This window comes from Etheostoma cragini, chromosome 1 (genome assembly GCF_013103735.1).
Source record: "Etheostoma cragini isolate CJK2018 chromosome 1, CSU_Ecrag_1.0, whole genome shotgun sequence".
Lineage (NCBI taxonomy): Eukaryota > Metazoa > Chordata > Actinopteri > Perciformes > Percidae > Etheostoma > Etheostoma cragini.
In genome coordinates, this window is record NC_048407.1 from 3277885 (window position 1) to 3290384 (window position 12500).

A 12500-nucleotide genomic window follows, 5' to 3' on the forward strand; every position below is an offset into this window, starting at 1 on the left:
TTCGGATATACAATGTTTTTGCCTGACAGCGACGCTCATTATGTACTGTACATATCTGTATCCATTGCAGAAAAATTGACAAATGGGTAATTGTGTTGGTATATTAAGGCTATAGTTCAGTACAGGCCTGCTTTAACACAGCCTTTGCTCATATGATTCATTTATGTTTTCTCACAGCGCAATTAAACATCATTACACACCAACTGTTTCAAGCACAAGTATCATTCATGCCGTATTAGATAATCACCTCATTATGTGTTTTTTTAATTATTTTTTTATTTTTCACAACCTCCTGCGGCCAGTACTTAATCAAGGAAGAAAAAAAAACAGGGGACTTCCACAAAAGTTGGTTTCTTATAATCTGCATCTCCCCCACCCCCGGTGTGCAGCGTGCATCCAACGGGGCGAGGTGACGTACGCCAGTGTGGACGGCGACAGTGACTTCTACCTCTGGAAACCAGTGTGGGAGGACAGCTTGATCTTCAGGCTTCTCTATTGACTGGGACTGGTGCAGCGGTTCTGGCTGGCTGCTTCCCTGAGGCTACAGTATTGACACCCGGGTTCTGGTTTGGATAGCAGGGTCGCGGGATCAAGACTCTCCTCTTTTGATTAATTGAGCACTGGCCTTGATTAATGATGCCTTTAGCCGCAATCTTCTTTGCTGCTGTGGACTCAAAAAACTTTTTACATAGCTACGCTACAGGGGACGCCTCTATGGAGGGGAGTCGGCATGATGCTTATTACACTTTAGTCCAAATCATGCAGCAATAATATTAATTTTTAATTTCTTAATCTCAGGAGGTGCAACAGGTTCTCACTCATCTCGTAAAATACGGACGTCTTTCTCCGTCCCATACGTATTTAACAAGTTTGGGTGGTAACATGCTGTCTCGCATTCCTTGTACAAGACTTATTAATTACGGGATATTAAATTGATTTTATTTGCTGAAATAGTTCCAGTATTGTGACATGCACTCTAAGAAATATCGGTGTATTAACCGCTGATCGACTTTACTTTACCATTTGTATTTTTGTGTATTTGCATTTCAAATTGCATTATGGGACCTTTGAGCGCCGACAACTAACATAGGATGCAACATGTCATGGTAAATTAGGAACCAGATTAGTGAGAGTCAATAAAAGTGTTTCAAACATTGAAAAAAGCATCGAAACAAGCGTCAAGAGTGTCAAAAAAGTTTTTGCTTAACTAAAGAACAGGGGTCTCATTTATGAATGAGACATTAAGACGCTGATTAGACGTACATGGTTATTTTGAGAAACAGACATTTCCCTTCGTTTGTGCCCTTCATTTACACGCAAACGAAAATTTTGCCTCTGAAAATGAGTCTTTCTAAAAAACTCCAGCCAGAGTGCAGATATTTGAAATCTTCCTTTTACACATTTGCATGTAAACTGAGAGAAAAGGAGGATTAGAAAGCCAAGAAACTGAGAGACAGAGGAGAAGAAGTGATTTGTTGCTGTTGTTGCTGTTTTCGACATTGTGATTGGCTCACATGGGTTTGAGCTTCTCGTTACACAGCCACCTACAGGTTTGACAACATTAGTATCACTTTTCCCCCGACATTTTTTTAACATTTCTGGTGTATTTTTCCAGAAACGTTTAATATTTTTAATGTTGACATTTTTAGCGCTTATTTCGACGGCCCATTTTTAGTGACATTTAAAAATAAATTTAAAAAAACGGGTGAATTTCACCCAAGGACAACATGATGGTTAAAACAACATGGGGGGGGGGGGGGGGGCTGAATGTGGCTCTCGTGTTACGAACTTTAGGAGGTAAAAAAAGCTAGGAGACACGAGCAATGAATCCCAGGCTGAGGATTGAGATCGAGACCACTTTGTAGCTCACCAGAATTTTAACCCTTTTGTCAGTGAATTCTCTTTAAGACAACTTCTTTTTTATAATTCGAATCGATTCCTATGAACTATTCCTCCTGAATGTATGGACCTTTTAACCACAGTACAGATCCTCATAGACCATAGAGTCACCAAGACTTTGTAACTTTCAGTTTTGTGTTGATTCTAGCTGCGGATTTTGCTTTTTCTACCACACCTGCTGTCATTAAGGTCTTTTCTTCACAGTGATCTAGCGTCATGTGGAAGTCATTTAGCCAAGATGAATGTAAATCATTCATTTACAATAAGAGAATATGTTACAGGTGCATTGTTGCATGCGGTAACTTAGCCTACTTTGGCTGTCTCATGAGTTAAACCGAGTTACGTCACTGTGTCACGAGCCAAAAGTATGTTTATTGTAGCAACCAATGTTATAATAACTTAGATTTATACAGCACCTTCTATGAAACCAGAGGAAACAGGAAAGACAAAAAAGGCTAACAACAGCCTGAAAGAAATAAAAACTGGACGCTGTTTGGAAGATGAATTTATTTAATGTGGTCTAATTTGGTTCACCCTGATTTAATGAAGTCGTGTTTGAATATTTGACATGGTGTCGTCTTCCTCTTTGGTGTTACCACATGAGCCCGGACATATGACAGTGTACACATGTATCGTGCAGATGATGCATCTACCGTCTCTCCCCAAACCCACCCAAAAACAAAGAAAATGCATTCAGTTCTAAATGTCCTGTAACGCCATTACATGGCAGTTGTGGTGCACACAATGAAGTTCAGCCGAGTCATCAGATATAGTTCACTGAGTCACTTAAGACTCTTCGTTATCCTTCATGAACTGGAAGCTCCACACAGGACCTCTCCTCCCCCCCCCTTGCCTTATTACTTGTTTTATAGTAAGCAGCTTGGGTCGGTACACCGGTGTGAGCTAATGCATGCAGTTTGTGGGACGGCAGACAGCCGATCACGCCGTGATTTATGACGCTGACCGCTGGCTGCGTGGTGCAGGCTAATGACACATACACTAAAGTCATTGATTTGTATGAATGCCCTCCGCTCTTCATCCATCACAATTTAATGTTGGAGTTTGCAATGCAGAGGTATAGACGTGGGGGGTGGGGGGTAGTATCCCAAGGAGGAGGTGAAGCAGATGAAGAAGGGAGTCGAGAAGAGAAAATAGTGTAATGGGTAGCGTAGACGCTGTGGAAAAGAGAAGCAGGTAGTGGAGTCTGGCTTCCCCCAAGGCCCAACATCAGCCCCCCCCCCCCTTGCCCTCCCCTCTTCCTTTCTAAGTCATGAGTCATTTGCTGCTCCTCTAATATCTCCCCCCGTCCCCTCTGCTTTATGGAAATGGCCATGAATTGTGCACAGTGGACACTGTGCTCAATAAAGCAGATAATAGCAACAACAAGGAGCGAAACGCAAGAATTACCTTTAGTCTACGGGAGAGAAAAAGAGAGGGAGGGATGCGAAAGGGGCGGATAAAGGAAGAGGAGAAAAAGCAAAAAGGGACCAAGTTGAAAATTTTAAATGTATTACGAAATGTTTTGTATGGGGGTGTCCCGGTAGCTCAGCAGCGAAAGCGCCAACCATTAAGGCTGAGTCAACACCCTTATCTGCATTGCATCCCCTCTTTCTCCCCTCATATTAAACCAACACGCCAACAAAACGTCATACCTATACAATATTATATTTACTTTTTTAAATACTCTCAAAACAACACAGACAAATGTTTTCTTTACTGCCACAAGGTGGCTAATTACTTAGAGGCCAAAATCTGTTAAAACACATATGAAAAATTAACTATCTACGTTAAAGTTATAGCTATTTTATTTCAAAGAACGTCCGTCACATTCAAGCCATTGCTAATTAACTCTATCAGCTCCACCAACCTATGTATCTATCAGTCTGGCTGTGTTTACTCAATGGTTTATGGTCCATTTTACATCACCATTGAGAAAGTACATCAGCAGCGTTCAGCTTTGGAGACGAAAAGGACATGACAATAACCCCTGCGGAAGCGTCCATGTTTTTTTCCCCTCCATGTTACTATGTGAACAAACAGCGATGCAAGATCACCGACCGCTTGCGCCATGCGGATGCGCTGGCACTGTTGTTGTTCTCATGGGGGCAAAAGAAACTAGAAGAAGGTAAGACAAATACTCAAAAAGTCAAGGATTGGCTTAAAATTAGTGACGAAAACGATTAAAATGATATAACGTGATGTCATGGATTTACTTGTGTCATGGACTAAAGGCTGTAAAAGTCAGAGGTAAAACTCGATTGACTTCAAAAGGACAGTTAGTTACACACAAGACATGAATCCTAGTTACCTGCATAAGTGTTCTGTTTTTTTACTCATCCACCAACACGATCTATGCAGAATTTAGCGCTCCTTGTTTGCTCCTCCGTTCTTCTACAGCCACAAGAGGGCACGCACTAACAACAAACCTAACTGTCATTCATTATGAGCTGCTTACATACTCAACCTATGTGGGCGACAAGCTGAAAAAACTATTCCAAAAAAAGAATCTTTGAAATTAAAACTATCAATCTCACTGTTCACTCACTATAATACATGTATAATCTAGTATGTGTAAAAGTTCAGTACAGCATCTGTATCATTTTCACCTTACCCTCCTACAGGAAGAAAGAAGTGTGCCTGTGTGCTTGCATGTAAATGAAGCCAGTTGTATGTGCAACGCATGCTTCCTCCCTCTCTGTCAACCCTGTGTATCCTACTCTAAACACAGTATGAGGGTGAGTGTTTTTACCGCGGCATGTGTGCATGTCGCAGAGCAGGAAAGGCCTTCTAGGATGGGAACAAGATGGATGGTCTACTGAGCTGACTTGTCAACGGTTAAAAGCATGAGTCTGCAACTTCAAAAAGTTCAACTCCAGTGGAAAGAACCGGTCAAAGACATAAATATAAGAAAACTTCAACAGAAAAAGACATTAACCACAAAACTAAATCTAATTCCAATACAGATGTTTTCTCATTAACCTCTAGTAGTATTTATTCATTCGGATAGTTTGGTTTGGCCATATTTTAAAATACCTTTGCATATACCTTTAGATATTTCTGCAAAACAATGGAAGTGAATGAAATTTGATTCGAAGTGCACAAAACTTTAATTATTTTTTTTTACATTTAAAAAAGTTGATTTCTAGAATTTAACTTTTGGGTACTCTGGATAATCCATAGATCAGATTTCACTGGTAACACTTTCTACAATAGAAAAAAGTCCCTTTGTGGAAACTGTGGAGTGTCCTATGGATTAGCCTGAGTAATGGGGACACAGAGGTGCTTTTAAATGTCATTGTTTAACTTTGGGACCACCACATATGAAATTTGAATTGCTACATTGTAGTGGGGCAGACTCTACATGCCTACACACCACTCCAGGGAAATGTAAAAAAAATCTTCTAATTTGTTTCAGAATCCAAGGATTTGAATACCAATGTGCTTATGCCAAGATAACTGCACCCCAATGGGATCTACCTTATTATTTTGGAATAGATCAATCAAAAACTACCTTTTTCCTGTATGTATGGTTTTCAGGGGATTAAAAGGGGTTGGAATAGTGAAGGAAAATCTCTGTGCAACAGTGTTGGTTTTGTTTTTAAGATGTGTGAGGTAAAGTCAGTGGAGCGCATTTATCTGACCATAATGTTCTTATCTTATGTCTGTTTCTCTTCCTCACCAGCCCTACTCCCTAGTCTCTGTGACGACATATTCTGATTAACAGGTTTGCATGTTTGTACGAAAACTTACGCACAATTCATAGGTATATCTTACAAAATGACAGCAGATGCTGGCTGTTCCCATGCAAAGTTTAGCTATTGTTAGATATGAGTTTAGCCAACAAAAAGTTGACTGTCCTGCGGCGACAACAATGAAGTGTAGGCACCAAAACAAATAGTTTAAAGTAGAAAAACTTTGTGATTTGGGTTAAAACACCAGCCCCCTGAAATACTACTCCTGGGAGAAAAAAACTCTGTTTGCTGAGTGAAAGTCTTGTGTTTTCCCCTTAACCAGTGACGTTGTGGGGGTGGCGCTGGACTCTCTGTGGGTGGTGTCAGGGAGGAGGACGCTGTTGAAACTACATGCCATCTTGGACAATGTCTCACACCCACTCCATGGCTGGCTGCTCATTCACAGGAGCAGTTTTAGTGCCAGACTCATTCTCCCAAAATGCACCACAGAGCGCCACAGGAAGTCATTCCTGCCTGTGGCCATCACACTTTATAACTCCTCGCTCTAAGTGTCTGACACACACACCCTTAGAGAGGTTGAAACGGGATAATATCATATGTTTTGTGCAATGACACTGGCCTGAAATGTGTGCAATACTCAACTGCCACTATTACTAATATTATTATTATTATTATTATTATTATTATTATTATTATTATTATTATTATTACTTTTCACCATTGCAACTCCTCAATTATGTTTATCATGTAAATACTGTATAATATTCCTTTAACTATGTAAATACCGTACATATCCACACTCCTTATATTTCTTTATTTATATTTCTACTCTTTTTTACTATACTATATTTTACTATTTGTGCAACTGCAACACAGAGTTTCCCTCCGGGGATTATTAAAGTATTTCTGATTCTGATTAACTCTCGTGGTGTCCTTGGGTCAAATTGACCCGTTTTGAGTTAGTTGTTTTTTTTTGTCACAAAAAATGGGCCATCAAAATAAGCTAAAAATGTCAACATAACAAAGATAAAAATTTTGGAAAAAACTTCAAAAACATAAAAAAAAGCACCAACAACATTGGAAAAGTGACAAAAATGTTGGGAAAAGCAATGTTGAAAAAAAAAAGTGACCAAAACGGTTTTTTTCCATGTTTGACGCAAAGACAACACAAGTATTGCTATTCCAGTGGCACAAACTCTGCTCCTCCGTGCATTAACATAGCAAATGCACCAGGGCCCATCTCTGCCCCCATGGGGGTGCTGGTCTTACACGGAGGTGTGTTCAGGGGAAATCTTGGCGTATTGCTATTGTAAGATGAGATTTATTTTGTGAATTTTTAGAGTTACTGAAATAAGTAATAATTCCATCATTTGTAGCTTCATAGTGTATTTTGTTCCTTCATTTAACTAGGGAGCTATTTGACATGTTGTAGGCCTACCCTGCCTGTAATTCAGTTAATAGGTTGGCGGAGGGATATGAGGAGATGCTGAGGCATGTATGAGTGCTCAAGCTGTTCTGAACTAGAAAAAGAAGTGTGATTAAAGAAATGGACCAAGTTACAGTCTAAGCTGTCTCCGTGCTCTTACTCTATCCACGCCCAGAAAGCACTAGTATGTAATCACAACAAGTTAATAGTTAATGCAAACATTCACAAGCGTTACACTATCTTGCGGCAGCATGAAGTGATCGTGCCGTTGACCAACAAAAACCTGGTCTAAAGTCAAAAACAGAGCATTTCATTGCACAGCGCCTGCACACTATGCTTGTTACACACACACACAAACACAGGGAAGCGCAGCAGTGCACACACACATGCAAAAGATAAAAAATTTAAATACGGTGCAAATCCTCCATGATAGCAATAGGCCAAGGTCTGATTGGTTTATTGCACGTTGTTTGAACCATGCGCCCGGCGCACAGACCCTTTTATTCCACTGTCAAACTAGCAAAAGTGGATTTGGACACGCCCTAAATGCACCTGTGCCGTGCGCTTCATGCCATGCACTTACGTTGTAAAAATAGCGATCCGTTGCAATCAATGTGGTGCATACAACCAAAAGTTCAAGGAGTACATACAAGTTACAGTATATTACCGTAATGGTTCATGAGAACAGCCGGCTCTATCTTTCTTCTCTTCACCATAGGCATCTCACGCTCTCATTGGATGACATAGTGCAGATGGAGCCATGACTCATGGTGTACAGCAAGGCTTTAATTACAGCAGATGTAAACAAGCCTGTCAGTTATGCTAATCTGAACCATAGCGGGTTGAAGGAGACAATAACAACAGATAAACAAGAGGAAGAGGGCCACCTGGATACCTGCTTCTCAGACAAACCTGTCTCTCAAACCTTCACACAAACATCATGCAAGCCCATTTTCAATGCTTTGCGTAATGTTTTTTTCAAATTGATTTTTAACCTCCAGTGTTTCCTCCCAGGCTGGATCATTTGGAGTGGGAACGTATACAACTATTGGATTCATCTATGACTGCGCACGCCATATTTAGACTCAAGATAATCATATCTGAAGAAGTCCTGGTGTTTCTTCTCTAACACATTCAATTGGTTCCATACTTTAAAAAAAGACAGGTAAGAATCATTGCTCCATGTTTTCATGCACCTGCTCAGCCCTTCATCTCTCTGTTCATGTTTTTCTGCATTTACTTTCCATTTTTAATGTTCCCAATACGCCAACTGCAGGGTCCTCTGATACATTGGGATCCTACTTTTTTAATCCTTATATCATATCATATAATCCTTTCTTCTTCCAGATGGAGTTCCTAGTGCAATGATTTGGACGCTTATTCATCCCCTGTTTCCCATCTGCAAACACTTAGCAGTGTGTTTTTATTTGGAGGGGGTGCACATCTGCCCGGAAAGGAACTATTGTGGTGGTGGTACATGTACGTTACACCTGTTACACTCGGAAAGACCTGCATTCAAGTGCTTCATTGAAAATGCTTTTGCTGAAAATTTGTGGCATCTAGATTTATTTCGATTTCTTTGAGTCAAAGCACGAGTTTCATACTATTTATGTCAAGTATTATGTTATGTTCAGGCCTTTAGTAATGGTTGGGGAAAGATTGTTTTCTTAGTTGGATGTTTGGAAGTAAAAAGTGACCTAATGCATGAGTCATGCCCTGTTAACTTTATTAACATTAAATAAATGAAACATATAAAAAACAAAACTTACTCTGACTGCTGTTGTGCTGCAGTAGAAAAATCATTGCCAGGGACCGTAATCCAGGCATGAATTACAATCTTTTTAACGCACAATTGGAAGACCATATTAAGAGTATATAAATGTAAATATAGGGCATTGCAGCCAAACCAAAGCCGGCACATATTCTCACTTTCATGTGATTATACACTATTGAGATATAGTTATTTTACATTTCTTTTTTTGCCAATCGATTACCCCAAAACACTAGACCTGCAATTTTGTTGTCAGTGTGAAGTTAATCACTATAAACTCAACATGATCCATACAGAAAACACATTATGTCACTTAAAATTCTTATAGTTGTTTATTTGACTAAGAAGAATCTGGAGTCCGACATGAACCATATGGAAATGCTTGTACAGGATCTGGGAGTCTCGTCTTGAGCCAGCGCATGTTTGATGAATGTCAAACACACTTAATTGGAAAGCCCTTTTGTTCACATTGTTCATTTGCATTCAGTAAAACAACAGCTTGTTTCTCTGCATTTTACTGGTGAATGGAAGATTCCTGAGCCATGAAACTAAAGCAAGTCTTTCTCGCCATTTTTGAGAATTGACAAGGTTATTTGTAGGGAACGAGAGCAAGCTAGCTGATAGAAATAGCAAGTTTTGAATAAAATATAGATAAATAAATGTAAACAATGCCGGTTGGCTTGGTTCTTTCGGGGAACAATTGTAAAGATTTACAAAAAAATTAATACTGAAGAAAAGAAAGAATACAAAATAAATCTCACGTTACATGTAAAAACAAGCAACAACTATTTTTGTAAGGGGAGGGAAAAGGGACAAACCTACAATTTTGGTGGGTGGTCTATAATTGGGGGTGGCAGTAGCTCAGTTGAATAGGGAGATGGGTTGGGAAGCAGAGAGTCACTAGTTCAAGTCCCAATACGGACCAAATGGTGGTGGACTGGTACCTGGAGAGGTGCCAGTTCACCTCCTGGGCCCAGCCAAGGTGCTCCTGAGCAAGGCACAGAACCGCCAACTGCTCGGGACGCCTATTTAGGGGCAGTCCCCCCCCCCCACTCTGACATCCCTCCATTGAGTGCATGTATAGGTACTGAGCATGTGTGTGGGTAATTCAGGCCTGTGTGTAATAACAGCAGAGTGTAATTCCCCCGTGCAAGATTAATAAAGTATACATCATTATAATTATTAATTTTAGAGAATTTACTTCATACAAGGTGACTGTTTGAATACTATTGGAAAACACTGGGTAATTTTGACAGCATGGCTTCAAACTGTGATCACAGGCCATGCTAAATACGTTAAACGCACCATCTTAAAAAAAAACTGCATGATATGTACATCATCAGAACAGAATGCAATAATTACGCCTAGACAACCATTTGGATATGTTGCTCAATGAAACACATGTATGGTGTTTGGTGATTTTGCTGCATATCGGTGCCTGTAATGTAGCCTGACAAGGCAGACCTACATCAAGATGTTAGGTCTCACCATTGGTAGGGCTCAGATGGGATAAACACTTGTCTTTCAAATTCCCTCTTAACGCAATACGATACCGCTACAACCAACCAGAGCAACGCTAGTGGATAGATCCCGTCGGCAAAACTCTGAACGCAGCTTCCTTTTTTAAGAATGACTCTTGTGTCGTACTTTCCTCTTTTCTCAAAGAAAAGCTCAACTCTAAGTCTTCCGGAGTCATGTTCAGCCGATCCTTCAATCCATCTTCTTTGTTTTCAAGTAGCAGGGACTTCACGCCCTGTCTCTGCTGTCATTACGTTAAGCCCGCCCACCGACTATATGCACAATGTGATTGGCCGGACTAGAGTTTGTTTCTTCCAGCTCGCAAGCAGTTGACATCCCTGTTGATCTGTTGCAAACGTGTTTGATGTCTTGCCCTATGTCAAATATAACCCGCTCACCACTCCCTGGGGGTGTATAAAAAAGAAATAGTATTTTAACTATTATACCATCAAATTAGTCTGTGCTATATTAATGCCTTCATGAGCGAGTAATATAGTTTATTTCATACTTTTACTACTGCTTGCTACTGCTTTGCATGGCTGACTGGTGTCGGAGTTGCATGAACATGTCCTGATGCTTGCTCGGCTTCTTATAATGACTCAAACTTCTGTTGATGTGTAATCTCTGCTAGTTTTATTACGCATGGCATACAAAAAACAACAACATGCAGTGTATATTTCTGATCTAGCTGTATGCACGGTGTCTTTTTGATTACTATGTGTGTATTTTAACCTGTATTCATGTTTTTTTTTGTTGCTTCTTCCTGCCATGGTCTAAAATCCTCAGACCAAAGGACTGCAGTTCCAAATTAGCTGACTGCAGGCCTGTCATCAGCAACACACACCTGCGGAGAATCACACACACCTGCAGACAATTCACATAATGCAACATGGAATGTGACACTAAAACTGGCACATTTACAGAAATATTGATTAATGTGTGTTGTCCTTTAAAATTCAATATACAAACAGAGAGTTGCTGGACTGGCTGTAACTTCCATTTGCTGCGTCTAGGGTGGATCTTAATGTCTTGGCTACCTGTAATGGTCTTCTAATCTGAATCAATGCACAGTGGATGTTATGGTGGTAACTCCACTCATATTTGCCCACACCCAGGTGAAGATGCCCTTTGATTAAAAACTAAAAATAAAACACCTTGCTACTTTTACCATACACCCACAAACCACGTTTTTAACTTTAAGCTTTCTCACGGCATCAGTCACCCCTCCCCCTTCCTCACCGGCGCTGGAGGCTCGCAGATTTAAGCAGCCCGCTTGATTGCCAGCGCCCTCAAACCTCGTCTGAGAAACGATAACGAGACGTCACAGCTTTACACTCAGGTTTTTAGAAGGAGAGAGAACATTTGTCATTTAAGCGTCTCTGCGGTCGGAGCGTCTGTCAGCTCAGGCTCCACTCTAATGGCAAGACGGATCCAATTACCAGCCCTGGACATCTCTAACAAGGTGCCAGGAAAAAGCTGCCTGGACAAACAACGCCCGGGCCCAATAATGAGAGGCCCTCATTTGAGTGATTTGAGTCTCTCTCTCTCTCTCTTTCCTTTTTTCTCTCTCCCTCTCTCACTATCTCTCTTTATCCTGCATTGGAATCTGCTACAAAATATGCAGTGTTACTTTTACTCATCTTTTCATTTTTACTTTATTTTCCAAAGTTTGACTCATACGTTCAAAGAGAACGAGAGAGGGGAATTGAAAAGAGATGAAAAGAGGCAAATGTGCATAAAACATCCACCTGTAACAAACACACACACATCCACACACATGTGCGTGCAGACACATGCACCCACTACTCAAACTTTGGAATGGGTGTTTATTAATCATTCCAGAGCCAAGCTTGTCAATACAAACGATACCAATAACAGTGGTGCATTTTTACGACGCGCAATAAAGACACACAAACACTTTCACAGGCAGCTCGTTTGGCCCCATCCTCTCGCATAGCTAACCAGGCGGTGGACTGTCAATGCCGGGGCCCGGATCAATGAGCCCAGTTCTCTGCGCGTCCCATCGATTTCCCAGAACTCCCAGATATCACTGCGACTCTTCATCAACAAAAGCACTTTGTCCTTCCCAAATAATCAGATCGAAGGAGCTCCTCTCCTGAGACAAAGTCGCTTCACGTCGCTACAGTGACCGCCCCTACACCCCCCCTCCTTTACTCTGTACTCCCCCCTCCAA

General features: G+C 40.8%; 1 long non-coding RNA gene across 1 annotated transcript in view; it reads right to left on the reverse strand.

Moving 5' to 3' along the window:
• LOC117946652 overlaps positions 1-1422 on the reverse strand; it is a 16520-nt gene extending 15098 nt beyond the window's left edge. The window contains exon 1 of the long non-coding RNA XR_004657069.1: positions 1241-1422. This is a non-coding gene — a long non-coding RNA (uncharacterized LOC117946652). The remainder of the gene's footprint in view (positions 1-1240) is intronic.
• Between the last annotated feature and the right edge of the window lie 11078 nt (positions 1423-12500).